The sequence below is a fragment of the Stenella coeruleoalba genome, assembly GCF_951394435.1.
Source record: "Stenella coeruleoalba genome assembly, chromosome: 14".
Classification (NCBI taxonomy): Eukaryota; Metazoa; Chordata; class Mammalia; order Artiodactyla; family Delphinidae; genus Stenella; species Stenella coeruleoalba.
In genome coordinates, this window is record NC_137160.1 from 40,598,664 (window position 1) to 40,613,649 (window position 14,986).

At 41.1% G+C, this 14,986-nt stretch overlaps 1 protein-coding gene across 15 annotated transcripts in view; it reads right to left on the reverse strand.

Annotated features, from left to right (window-relative positions):
- Positions 1-14,986, reverse strand: part of DTNA (dystrobrevin alpha) — a 390,818-nt gene that overhangs the window by 98,609 nt on the left and 277,223 nt on the right. The gene's annotated exons all lie outside the window — the stretch shown is intronic.

Sequence of the window (14,986 nt, forward strand, 5' to 3'; positions counted from 1 at the left end):
AGAGAATCAGAAATCATGATTTACTGTGACAGACAGGGTGCCAGGTACAAAACGGGATTACGACATGGTCGTGAAGGGGCCTGAAGAACAAGGTAAGGTGGAGGAGCACTGTAACCGCTATAAGGATTTTGGTCTTTATGCTAAGACACGGGTTTTGAACAGCAGAGTGACATGGTCAGTCATGCAGCTTAAAAATACCATTTCTGACAGTGAGGGAAGAAAGGAACAGAGGTGGACAGGCACACATGCAGAAATCGCTGGAGACTATGGCTCTAGTCCAAGTAAGACACTGTGGCCTTTTTCCATAGGGGGTGGCAGTACGCAGACAACTATAATTATGCACGTTATTTTCTAGGAGTGGCAGAGTGGAAACGGTACAGATTTTGCCATCACAAAGACTGAGGTTTCACTCCTGGCTCCACTAATAACTGTGAAACTGTGGGCAAGTTATCTCACCTCCATACAGTTTATTATTCCCTTTTCAGAAATGAGAAAGCTAATGCCACCCAGAGGGAGTTGTAGTGAAGATAAAAGAGAAAAGGTATACACAAGGGCTGACCACAGGGCTTGGCACATAATATTTTGTGTTAAAATAATTAAACACTCTTGGATCTGCAGCCATGCTATGCTATGCTATTATTAATTTACAAGATTTATTATGAATCCAAACTTAAGCTTTAGCCCAGTCCTCCAAATTAAATAAACTAATTAACATACAATTTTGAGCATATATTATGTAGGTGATATAGAGAAGCACAAACACCATCCCAGCCACAAAAGCAGATACCTATTCAGTTTGATTGTCAAATATTCTGCGTTAGTGGAGTTTGAATTGATTTCACTGTATTTGTTAACAGAGACCTGGTAAGGAAGGCCTGCTTTCATAAAGATTTCTTGGAAGCTTTATTTCACTGGTAACTACTTTGAGAGGTTCAGATCACAGCACAGAGTGATACAAGTTGCTGGGTGGTTGATTAGGTTTCCACCTGATTTCCCTACTGGCTATCCATTATGACCTTGAGCAAGCCACATAGTGTCCTTAAGTTTCAGTTTCCTCATCTGTAAAATGTGGACAATAACAGCTTTTCCATTACAGGGTTATTGTGGGAAGCAAATGAGATAATCCATGTAAAGCACTTCACATAGTGCTTAGTGCATAACAAGCACCCAATACCTATTATTATTGAAAAAGGTAAGTATCACAAGCCTTTTGCTTAATTAAATAGGAACATTAAGAAATGAACTAAGTTGAGAGTCATTAGGAAGTTATTAAGAGGTCTGTTTTAAAGGTCTGACAGTTGTATGTTACTTATTGTTGAGCTATCAAGTCATTTTAGAAACCGAGGAATTTATTTAGGTCATGCAATGATGACTGTATAACACTAGATGGCACTGTGCACACTTTACTAAATAGCCATCAAGCTTTAAATGTCCATCACAGAGCACCTACTATCATGCACAGGTGATAAGAAGTGGGGTTTCCTCATCTATAAAACTGCATACGTTTTATACTAATATATTACATAAGACACCAGTTTGCATAATGAAATTATTCAGATAACATTAACCATATCAAGAATAGACAAAATGTATTCTTTTTTTTTAAAGATTTTTTTTTTGATGTGGACCATTTTTAAGTCTTTATTGAATTTGTTACAATATTGCTTCTGCTGTTTTGTTTTTTTGGCCCCGAGGCATGTGGGATCCTAGCTCCCCAACCGGAGATTGAACCTGCACCCCCTGCATTGGAAGGCAAAGTCTTAACCACTGGATCACCAGGGAAGTCCCAACAAAATGTATTCTTTTTTTTTTTTTTTTTTTTGCGGTACGCGGGCCTCTCATTGTTGTGGCCTCTCCCGTTGCGGAGCACAGGCTCCGGACACGCAGGCTCAGCGGCCATGGCTCACGGGCCCAGCCGCTCTGCGGCATGTGGGATCTTCACGGACCGGGGCACGAACCCGTGTTCCCTGCATCGTCAGGCGGACTCTCAACCACTGCGCCACCAGGGAAGTCCGACAAAATGTATTCTTAAAAGCAATATTTAGTACTTCACAGAATCTTAAAAATAATATGTTAATTTCAGACATTTATTATTAACACGTCATGGTCTGTCTTTATAAATAAATGGAAATAGACAAAGCTTCAATAGTTTGCCTTAAATTCAGGCAATATCAGGAAGAAAACGGCTGGGTCAGAGGCAGGATGGGGGGGTGGGAGGAAATGTTTGTATGTGGGTAGAGAAGAGTTTGTTGATCTCAAGCGATGTTTCTTGTCTGTTTGCTGATCTCTTACACTCTATTAACAAGAGATGGACTCTTTATATCATAGATATAGATGACTTAAATCCAAGTATCCCTGAGATAAGTGCAAAAATGCCAAACTCATTTCTACCAGATAGAAATGACCGAGGTCATAAACTTTATGAGAAGTAGGAGAATCATATAAGTAGGGTAAAATCTGGAAGAGAGGGTACAGATAGGATAGGAAAATCAAAAGACACTTCATGAAATAGGGCTCCTCAAAATTCCCAATTCCAGATTCTACCACTTACTGATTCCAAAATTTAGCAGGATGGGAAAGGGTTTTGACAGAGCTCTCCACGTGACTCTTGGCAATCACTGACTTATCAACCTTTCGAAGGCTCTCAGAGGGCTTGCAGCTGGGGAGAGTCAATAACCATCATCTAGTGACTTCATCTCATTCACTTTGGAGTGGTGGTTCTCAACTATGGCTGCACACTGGACTCACCTACAAGGCTATAAAATAGCTCCCTGGTGATGCTGCAGCTGCTGGTCTAGGACCATACTTGGAATCCCAAGACACTAGGCTTGTTAGAGATGCAGACTCTCAGGTCCCCACCCCAGACCTAGAGAATCAGAATCTGCATTTTAACAACATCCCCAGGGAGCCTGTATTCACATTAAAGTACGAGAAGCACTGCTCTAAGGCAGAAGTTCTCAGTCCTTCCGCATCAAGACAGCCTCCTATGTTCTAATAGGTTGTGAGGCACATCACAAGAAGCTGGTCACTATCAATTTATGCAGTTTAAGAATGATTTATGTAATTATGTCTATACACATTTGGGAGAAAAAAGAACAAAGAATGTTTATTACTCATCATCCAGGTTTACAAGGGTTAAGTCGCAACCCACTGCGACCAGCCACAGACAGTGCGCCCTGAGGGATGAAAAAACAGGATGAGGCATTCTGTGCTTTGTATAAATGGGCACCTAGATAGTTAAGATGCATATCTCAGGAAGAATTTCAATGACCCCAGATTCTTGCATCTTCCTATACACAGAGAAACACTAAAATCATTAACTTGAGATACCTGTTCTTTGCGCCTAGCAGTAATCTTTTACCAAGATGTATGTTTGACATCATGTACTTCCCAGCCAAAAAATTCACATATATATGAATTTATCCCCGCTACCCCATATAAGCCTGCTACCTCTTTGGAGCAGCTCCTTAGACCTGTCTCCCAGAGTACAGTCCTCTGTAAGACCCTGAATAAAACTTAAACTCACAACTCTTAGTTAGGCTGGGAATTGAACATAATCTGTCAATATGCCATTGGGAATATGCATACCCTCTAGTGTGCAGACGGTGTGTGTGTGTGTGTATATGCGTGTGCACGCCCACACACATGCCCTCTCAACCCTCACCCACCCTTGCCACCGATACTTAAAGTGATGGTGACCGTTATCTGAGGCTTTGTTATGACTTGTTTTTCCACCTCTGAGACATGCAGGTAAGAGCAGGGTGAGTTCTGCTGTTGATTTACTCATCAAATCCCACCGCAAAAGAGACAGGTTGCTTCTCCTGAAAACTCATCCAACTCTCCCCTCCCTGGACCAAAGTTTCCTGACCTTCAGGAAAATTCCCAGCAGGAATTTTCCCTTGTAACCACACTCTTCAAAGTATGAGAACCAAGTTCAGGTGGTATTTCTGAGTAGTTTATGCTGTGGGTTTGGAGTACCAAATTGTGTTCATTCACATAGCAGATCCTGAAAATATGTTTGTAGGCTTGTAGAAAAGTTAATTATGGAGAATTCATTCGTTTAGTTGTCCAGTAAATTCTGATGCTCTTAGCACTAAAAGATGAGCACACATTAAAGCACTGTCTTCTTCCTATGACAGCTCTCAAATAGCAAATTTCATTCAGTATTCACAATGCCAAGTAGACTTCAAGTAAAAATGCTTTTAAGGAGCTTCACGTGTGGGTCAGGCCGCCACAGGGTGGGGTGTGAGGAGGTGGGGAGAGGAACGTATCCCCTTGTGAGTGCCAGGAACGACTTCAGAGTCCTCTTCAAACTCATTACCCCAAGCCACTAACAAGCCTTCTTTCTTAGCCTTCCATTCCAGAGACTAAAACTTCATTCATACATTAAGTATTTATTCAGCCCTTATTATGTGGCAGCACTGTTCTGGGTTCTAGAATTAGCATCCACAAGACAGGCAGGTACCTGATCATACAGAACTTGTAAGTGGTGACGAATAGAGATATTTAGCAAACAAGTGTCTTGAGCATGCAACAACAATCTGTTTTTTCTTATATAGAAAATAAATAGACTTAAAGATAGTAGATTTGGACTCAAGTCTTTCTTCATTCGTACAATAGGAATAATAATATCCACCTTTCTTATTTTATAGGTGTCCTGGGAATAACAAAAATGGAAAAAGTTTAGTAAAAATGTAAAGCACTATATACATTTTAGGCATTACTCTTATTTTTGAGAGAAAATTTACTGTCGTATTCAGATAGAATTATAAAAATCCCCTCCAAATTCTTTCAATTCTTTGCTCCACTCTGTCAGTTATAAAAATATTTGTCCCTTAATACAAGCTTTTTTTCTATAATTTCAGGTTTGTTTTCCTCTTAACAGATGTGATGTTACAAAAACCCATGAGAGATTGTAACAGTGATGACTAGTTTAGTTCACTTTCAGATCAAATATTTTTCTTGAAATTCAGAGAGCATCAGCTCATGAGAAAAAAGTTCAGCGTATCACTATTTACCATACATCTATTGCACGTACGGGCATAAACAAATGGAGAAAGACTGCCATATGCTTATAAAGAGTTGGGAACGGAAGCAAGAAATGAGATTCCATAATATTTTTGAAAGAAGTTAGATCCAACTGGAAATTTTAAAGATTCTACAATGCGTTACATGTTTGATGTGGTAGGTGATTTAACACAATAGGAGAGTCTGGCCCTAAAAGAGCTTACGATTCCCATGGGAGAGACACATTCAGAAGGCCTAACTGAAGCCCTGTTCGAGACACTATGTTATAAAAAGTCCATATTCATAGAGAAGGTTAAAAAAGCAAACAAACTACTGGAGCTCAACATACAAGGATGCTATTGTGGGCTGGAGACTTTGGAAAGGTTTTAGAGGAGGGGAGGTAGAGCTCAAGATGGTTCCTGAATCAGGATATGAACACATGGAGATGAGGTCGGGAGGATACTCCAGCAGGAAGAGGGTCGAGGGACCAATGGCAGAGAGGAGTGAGTGATCATGGTGTAATCGGATCTTGTATTGACCTGACTGGGCCAGTGGAGTTTGTGCTGTGTTTACTGGAAAACAGGGTCTATACCTTTGAAACCTTTCCTCTTGCCCATTATATAAGACTTCTCTAATTTTTCAGTAAGTCAACAGAGAGATTGAGAATTTGCATCCTGCAAAGTTTAATGCTTAATTTCATTTTCCAACTACCACGTCAGCTAATTCAGATCCCCAGCTACGGCCAAGCAGTCCAGGAGTGAAAATCAGAGGTGATCTTTAGAGCAGTGAGTGGATCTCAGATCGTGGCCTCTGATTCCATGTGTCTGGAGTTCAGCCAGGGCATCCCTAGGTTTCAGTAACTCCTTAGGTGATTTTGAAAAAGAAGGAAATCTGAGAACCACTGCTATGGAGCACGGCTTAAAGTAGGAGTCCCCAACCTTTTTGGCACCAGGGACTGGTTTTGTGGAAGACAATTCTTCCACGGATGGGGGGTGGGGAGGGATGGCTCAGGCGGTAATGAGAGCGGTAGGGAGCGATGGGGAGAGGCAGATGAAGCTTCCCCTGCTTGCCGCTGTTCACCTCCTGCTGTGCAGCCTGGTTCCTAACAGGCCCCGGGGGTTGGGGACCCTTGACTTAAAGGATGGAGTTAGATGAGAGACAGGAAGAAGAGGAAATTGATGCTCATTTGAGTCAGACAAATTTATTTAAAAAATATCATGAGAATCCCAAGAACACTGTGGTGGAGAAAGCCACGTGCAAATTAGCCAGTTAGGATTTTTCAAGTATATACTTTATGCCCTTATTCAGGTCTTTGATCATGACAAAGCTGTGTTTAAAAAAGCTGTTAGGAACTCAGTTAAGTACTATGCTTCACCAGGGTTAACAAATGCATTTTGATGTGATTTACACTGAAGATATTAGTCATCACTCACATTAACCAAACACTGAGTTCAGAAAGAAAATGTCAGCAAATGACAGTTTTCAGACTTGATCTCCATTAGTGAGCCATGACCTATATACCTTTCTAAAATATGAATCTAAACAACATCTGAGTAGCTCACCAAATTATTTTCTGTTCCAAACTCAACATCTTCCTTGCTCTCAACATATGCCTTTATCATCAAGATAGTTCTCTTTGTTAAGGATCTTTGGGGAGAAGCATCATTTCTTACAAACGTAATATTTTATTTTCACTTTAATTTCCTGGTTAAGGTGGATGATATAATAGACTTCAGGAAAAGGTCTACAACGTATTTTTGGTGTAAAATCAAACTGAGTATCGTGCTGGTCCTCAAAGGCCCTGGCAGTACATCCACTGCCTATCAGGAAAATGGATTCAGTTTTCCTTAAATTGTGTTTGCAGACTTGCGTGATTATTCAAAATGAGGTATGATAATTGTTGGCTCAATAGATGTCATACTGTAAATTAAATTTAACCATGTTCAATTGAATAAGCATTTATTAAGCCTATTAGTTTTCAAAGTATCGTACCAAGGATTGTAAAAATAATAAGAGAAGGTAAATGAAAAGAAATATCTGAACAATGATTACTTTCTCACCGTCAGTGTTCAACTTTGTTCAGAATATATTTAATAGCCTTAGAAGCAAGAAAATCTAGTATCTTATCTCCCCTCTGGGTAGTCATTTTAGATTTCACTGGATAACTCTGCATAGGTTTCTTCAATGTGCCCTAACTCTATCCTACATTCTACTGCCCTATTTTGGGCTTTTATCGACTTTGAATTAGATTTTTACAGCAAGTCTCCAGTGTCTGCCCTTTTCCATCTGTCCTAAGAAATGTTAGGACAGATGGAAAAGGGCACTTTTTTTCTCCAGCCTCTGCGGGAGTGACCATCACAACTTAGACTTTGACCGGCTCAGCGTAGCTGCAACCAGACATCACTTGGCCTCAGGCTCCCGCCACGAACCTCCGAGGACGTCCCAGCACAAATACCGGAAACCGCCTGCCAGGCTCACATGTGCAACCCAGAAGCTCGGGGGCGTTAAGTCCTGTAGGCTGCCCTTGGCCAGTGCAGGACTGAGCAGCTGGACTAGTGCCTCCTCCTTCTCAGCTCTGGATGGACAGTTCTGGGGTGCATTTCACAAGCCTCCTTAGAAGCGCCAGAATTGTCTTTTGGTTTCCTTTCTTGTTCTGCTCTGTTCTGCTCTGGGTCCACTCTCCAAATGAGCTACTTCCACACAAGTCTTGTTGTGGAGTCTGCTTTCTGGGGAAACAGACGCTAAAGCACTGATTCTAATCAAGTTCCACCCATCACTGATGGAACTCTCCCGGAATGATAAACAAGAAGAAAATGATTATGACCATGTTTGAAGTAGATTCTGATTCTATTAGGCCATACAAATTTTTCTCAGTCTTCTCCGTGATATAACATCACCATCTTATTCATCAGTGTTGAATTTGAAAGTTAAAATGAATCGTACTTGATCTTACATTGAAGTTCATTATTTTTCTGAGAAACTAAGTTAATTAAGGGCTGGTGCCATTATTATTAGCTTTGCAGCAGGCCTAGTGGTCCACGTGCTTGCCTCTTGATGACAAGTCTTGACAGACATCGTGGGGCAGTTGACTGTTTACCACGGCAGTCGGCTAATATTGGGAAGTTAGAAGTGGAGTTTTCAGTTATAAGATTTTATCTGGTGTTTTTCCAAGGGAACCTACTTGGCATCTATGCTCTCCTCACCTGCAACAAACAACTTTACAATTCCTGATAGAAAAGGAGATAAAGCAAAAGTCCTAGCCCAACACCACGAAGAAATAAAAATACCTACAGACTTACAGCTACTGAATCCATTTCAGTAGCTATAGATATACTTGGTTTCTTTTAACCACCAAACTTTAAGTAATTTTGTTGCTTCAGAAAATGACAGCTCTCTCAGGGGACCGACAGGCTACATATGTTTATTACAGCAAAGTTTTTGGGTGTATCTACTATTTGATATTAACAAAATCAGAAGCTTTGAATAAATAGGACACATCATTAGATTCTAAACTTGTGGCTATACTAATAATACATTTGTACACTAAGGAATATTACCATACTTTCCCTCCACCATGGTCTAAGCATAACGCTTGGAACCTAGTACATCTCAGGGCATATTTGTTGAATGAATGAATAAATGTGTGATTGTTAATAACAAGGACAAAATGCCAACAAAGCTTCACTGAGGAGTAAATCAAGGTGGCACCAGGCATGACTTTCCAGCAGGATAACAGGTGTGGTTATGTGGGAGAGGCCATTCTTCCATCCCTGTCCTCCCTACTGTCTTTTGTTTTCTCTCAGTGTTCACCAGAGCCCGGGGCTCCTGGGAGCCGGACTGCGGGAGAGCACACCCCCTGGGTATCCTTTCATCGCTCTGCTGACCGGCTCTGGGCCGATCCTGCAGGCTCCCAGGAACAGAGCTTAGCAGAACGCTAAGGGAAGGTCATTCATTGCTTCTTGCTCTGGCCCTCTTTAGATGGGGCTGGAGAAGCTCGAAAGGCAATCCTCTCTACACGCCACTCTTTCCCAACTGACTGGAGCACTTAAGATGATGCTCTTTCCTAAACTGTGAGAGTAAAAATGCTTAGTTAGCACAGCTTCCTGGCATAAAGCAGAGGCAAGACAGAGGGAAGGAAGATGATGCATGTTACATCCAGACGCCTGGAAACAAGGCTACAGGTGTCGGCTTACTTCACAGGCTGTACATGCAGTGGTAGCAGCTTGAGCAGACAAAGCTTCAAGCACTCTATAAAAAAAAATTCTAGGGCTTCCCTGGTGGAGCAGTGGTTGAGAGTCAGCCTGCCGATGCAGGGGACACGGGTTCGTGCCCCGGTCCGGGAAAATCCCACATGCCTAGGATCGGTTAGGCCCGTGAGCCACGGCCACTGAGCCTGCGCGTCTGGAGCCTGTGCTCCGCAACGGGAGAGGCCACAACAGTGAGAGGCCCGCGTACCGCAAAAAAAAAAAAAAAATCTAACAAGAAAACAAAACCCTGATCTTTAAGATCTTCAAAATAAAGGCAATTAAAGGGAGGAAGTAGCTTTAATTAAACTCGTATCACAAGCATCAGGGCTTTAACATCATAGCTTTTCTCTACCAGAAGTTTGCCCTGATTAAGGGGAGACATTTTTGCGGTCGGTCCAGCGTGCCCAGAGGGGAGCAGTGTTTCCACCGCCTGGTGCACGGGCATCTTTAATGGGTTTGTTTATGTTCTGCTGCCACCACCAAATTCCCCACAGGGAATTCTGGGGAACATTTTATTCTAGCACGATCCACTTGTCTTTATTCTAAACAGTGTCTAGAATGATTCAACGTCAGGAATGAAAATGCGCGTCCAACACATTTGGAACAATACAAAGATACTTAAGCTCCGAGGGTTTGACATCTGTCACTTATTTCCCTGACTGTGAACCTTCCTGCTCTTCCTTCTGACTCCTCGAGTGGAGAGAGTCCTTCTATCTTTCTCTTTTAAACACATCTCTTTGAGGGGGGGGAGCTATTTCTCTTTCCTGCGTTCTTACTTTAAACTTCGGGCATTTGTGGTAGGCAAAATCCAAGGATGCCCCGCCTCGCCCCACCCCAAGGTTCCTGGCACCCGGAGTGCACATACCTTGTCTCAGTTATCCAATCAAACACTAATCCAGGTACTGCTGTGGGGAATTTTACAGACGTAATTAAGGTCCCAAACCAGTTGGCTTTAAGATAGGGAGAGGATCTAGGTGGGCCTGACCTCATCACATGAGTCCTTTAAAAGCAGAGAGTATTTTTCTGGTTGGTCACAGAGGAGGCAGTCAGAGAAACACATGGAAGAAGAAGCAGACATTTGAACTCTGAACGGCCTGTGGGGAGCCATGTGGCAAGGAATGTGAGTGGCCTCTAGGAACTGAGAGTTGTCCCCAGCCGACTGTCAGCAGCAAATGAGGACCTCAGTCCTTCAACCATAAGGAAATGAATTCTGCCAACAGCCAGTTCACTTGGAAGAGGACCTGGAGCCCCAGATAAGAACCATAGACCCAGCCATCATTTTGATGTCAGTCCATGAGACTCTGAGCTGAGACTCCAGCCATGCTGCTTGGGTTTCTACCTCCAGAAACAGGGTAATAATAAATGTGTGTTGTTTTCAGCTGCTAAGTGTGTGGTCATTTGTTATGCAAAGATAGAAAACTGACACAGGCAGCCAGAAATCCACACACTTAAAAATGAGGCAGAGATGAGGAATATGCTGGTACACTAGCTTGAAGAAAAGTGAGTGGGATATTAGCATTTGTTAATGCAGGCTACTTTTGCAGTGTAAGACTAGTCACTTGGCTGGTGAAGAATGAATCTAGTGAGGCATATTCATTCATTCATAGGAGAGTATTTATTCAGGTACATAGAGAGCATTCACTTGGGTTAATTTTGCAGTGTTAGAGAAACATTTAGGTAAATAGATAACTGCATTTTTTTTTTTTTTTTTTTTTTTGGTTCACAAGAAATCCTGAAAGAAGTTTAGAGATGTTACAGACAAAAGCATGTGTTCTGACTTTAAATTGTATCTGAATGAAGGATACTTTAAAAAAATGTTTCATTTACTAGAGGAAAGATATTTTGAGAAAGCCACATGCAAACGTATACCTTTTGTCCTCTTTTTCTTTTAAACAAAATTTTAATTCAATTTGAATTGATATGAGTGATAGAAAGAAAATTCAGACTGTAACCAGAAGAACTGGTGCAACATCTGCTGTGGGTGTGGAGGAGAGGATCCTCTTGCCTCCTTACTTTTTCCCCCCACTATTAAACAGGAGGGATTAGAGATTTCTGATTGATTTCTCTTGTTGCCTTTCATTGTTCATGAACTTACGGCTGCGTTTCGTTGACTCCAAAGTAATTTCTGAAAAAAGATCTGCTGACATCACAGGGTATCTGGGTCATTTACCATGTCAATGCTGACCGAGGAAATAATGTTCTAGTAGAAGACGGTTATTTGTTCAGAATAAAGGCTGAGATGTTGCCATTTTCATACAGGCTTATAAACGGTATATAGAGTTTTTATTTTGTGGAAAGTCACCAGGACACTTGGAAGCTAAAGAGAAGGCTGCTGATTAGGAAGGAGTATTGGGAATATTATCGTATTCTCCCTTCTGTCCCATTGCTCCCAGAAAACAGAATAGCCGAATTTTGTCCCCTAGTTTTTAGACACATTCATTCCTTTATTCTGTTAGAGAATGTGCTAGCCATGACAGGGGAGGGAAGGCAAGACAGGGTACAAAGATGAATGGTAAAGGGAAAAGCTGATTCGGAAAATAGAGCCTACGGAGAAAAATGGAAGAAATGAAGAATCTTTTGCCTGAGGAAAAAAAAGATGGGCTTTTAAAAAAACCCCGAAGTATAGTTGCTGACAATATTATATAAGTTATAGGTATACAATATAGTGATTCACAATTTTTAAAAGTTACATTCCAGTTATAGTTATTATAAAATATTGGTTATATCCCTCACGTTGTACAATATGTCCCTGTAGCTTGTTTCATGCATAATAGTTTGTACCTCTTACCCCCCAGCTCCATACTGCCCGTCTCCACTTCCCTCTCCCCCTGGTAACCACTAGTTCTCTGTATCGGTGAGTCTGCTAAAGATGGGCTTCTTACAACTTTTCTTTTCTAGCAGAGGTTGGTAAATATTTTTTGTGGACCAAGAGGCATCACCATATTATATAGTAGTACTGTGTAGACACTATGTAGAGAAAACAAGTTTCCACAACATTTTTACTTATGAAATTAAAAATATAATAACTGAGCCCAAGGTTTTAAAAATGCACATCTACCGATGAAAAGAATAGAATTATTTTGGGGAGATAGCATTTTGCTTATTTGGGGTCACAAGTTAGTATTCCCTATTATCAAATAGGTTGCAAATACTCATCTGTGAAAACTATTCTTAGTTCACAGTCTATACAAAATTAGATGCTGGGCCACATTCAATTCATGGGCCATGGTTTTCTGGCCTCTCCTTTAGAGTTTTTTAGAACACTGACAACGAGTTATTCTCAGCATCCGTCAGGAATTGTATTAAACGAAATGAACACGAATGTCAGTGATAGGAATCAATATTCTAGAAACAGAGTAGGCAAGCGCTGTGGGGAAGAAAATATGGGGAATGAACTAACTCTTTTGATCTTTGAATTTAGACAGAAAAGAAATCTCCTAAAAATCTATACATTCCATGCTATACCCAGGCAATATTTATTTTTTCTAGGTGATAACTTTACAAGTATCAGTTTTTATGTTTTTTCTTCCATTATGTAGTTTTAAAGCTTACTTTTGTTAATGTACAAAATAAATTTTACCTGTAAATAAGGTCTGGGCCTAAAAATAAACAACCTGTTCTCAGTTAAGTTCTATTGATTTCCATGAAGTAAATACAATGTAAGAGTTTTCAATAAAACAATGCACTTACAAGCACACTTTCTGTATTTTTTTCTTATTTCTTTTATTGCAGAGTAAAACTCCATTATTAGGTACCATAATTTATTGTGGGTTAGGTTTTATTGCAGACAGAAATTATCCTTCTCTAATACAGGGGTGTATATTCAATGTTGACTGATATGTCACAACCACCAGTGCTTCTGGCTGTCTTCCTAAAAGGAAGACTTCAACTGTGATGAAGATAAACCAGGCTCAACTGTGTTAGCGTTTTCCAAGTACCTCAACATCACAACTGCTACATTTTTTGTCAGGAAGGAAAACTCAGCAAACACATATAGTACTTGCATTTAAGCCTTCTGATCAAGGTAGAAACAACTTTAAAATGAAACTTAATTTTAGCAGAGCACTCAACATATGCTGTTCTTCTGCCTTGAGCCTTACTTTTGTCTAGTTTGTATAGAATGTAATATCTTTCCTCCTTCTAAAAACGTATGATATTTATAAGATACATTGTAAAGCAAATAACACTTCCCTAATGCCTACCAATTCCTTAAGGCTCCACCCTTTCCAGGAAGCTCCTGTCCGCAGCCCTCACACCCAGGTCAGGGCACTGCCTTCTTGGTGGTCCTACACTCTATGTCCTTATTCCTAGCATTATACTTCCATATTGTTTTATACGTCTGTTTAAAAATCCATCTATCTAATTAGACTTTGGGCAAGGTTAAGGCGGGATCACATCTTATTCACCACTGTTCTATCCTTGGTACCTAGTGCAGTGCAAACCTATAGTAAGAACTCACTATAAGCTTCCTAAATTAAGGGGTAAATGAACTGATGCACTGAGGGGCAACTAGACAAGGTTGGATCAATGCTGCTTTCCAAGAAGGTCACTGTTTTCTCCACTGTTTTCCAAGAGGGTGAATGAAAGTATGACATAATTCTGGATATAGAATAAGGATGAGGGCCAGAGAAGAACAGGTAATGGAAAACGAGGTGCCCAAGAATGAGGAAGGGGCTTTGTCAGAGAGTAGGAGGAATGGGAAGTGGCCTGTGGGTTGCTGGACCCAGTTAGGGCAAACAATGTGAGCCCTTTGTAATGTTGGCTGCACGGTTGCCAAATCAATGTGGGTTTTTTTCTTTTCTTTTCCTTTCCCTTTCTTCCTTTGATCTTTTTTTCCTTCCTCCCTTCTTTACTTCCTTCCTTCCTTTCTTTTCCTTTTAATTAATTAATTTGCTCATCCTTACCATTTTGTAATGTCTTTTTAAAATTCCCCATCTCTACTGCAAGTAGTCTAAGGAAGGCTCTGCGTGGCAAAGCTTTAAGGGGACAGAGCTCCCTCTATGTTGAGGGCCACTGGAGTGGTAATGAGGAAGGAAAATGGGAGGATCCCATCACTTTTTCATTGCTGAAAACACAGAAATTCTTCCTTTTGTTAAAATATGGCTGATGGGGTTGAGGGGAGAAGGAAAGATTTTCTTCTTTGGGAGCATTTTCCTTGTCCTTTAACACCAGTCCCCGAAAGGGCTTTTATGACTTATCAACACCCAGGACTGCAAGTACAACCCCAGATTCCTTCCCACATCTGTACTGTTCTTCTCACTGCATTTTGGGGGACTGGTTTAGCTTCCTGTGAGGAGTCAACACACATCTTTGATATTTGACCCACCTAAGTTTTTTCTCCCTTCTTGTCCTGCCCCATTTCTAGCTACTGGGGCTAGAGAATAAGCTGTAACTTGAGGAGCAGCTGTGCCCTGCCCACCTCCACAGTCATGATTAGCTGTAAACCCAGGAGCCTGCGGCTGGGGGGCGGGGTCTGCCCAGGGCCCCAGGAAGCATCTGCCGGAGACTCTGGGAGGGTAGAGATGTGGACATGGCTGATTTCTACGTTCACCAAGTGCCTAGTCCCCCTGCCACATATTCAAGAACTATGTCTATGTATGCAGGAGAACTTTACGGTTTTCATTTTTAAAATTCACCTGATACTAATTAGAGAATGAGAACAGTTATTAATTTTTTATAGCAGTCAGTTTTCAAAAAAGCAAAGAGTAAGCTCATATAAATGAACTTTGAAG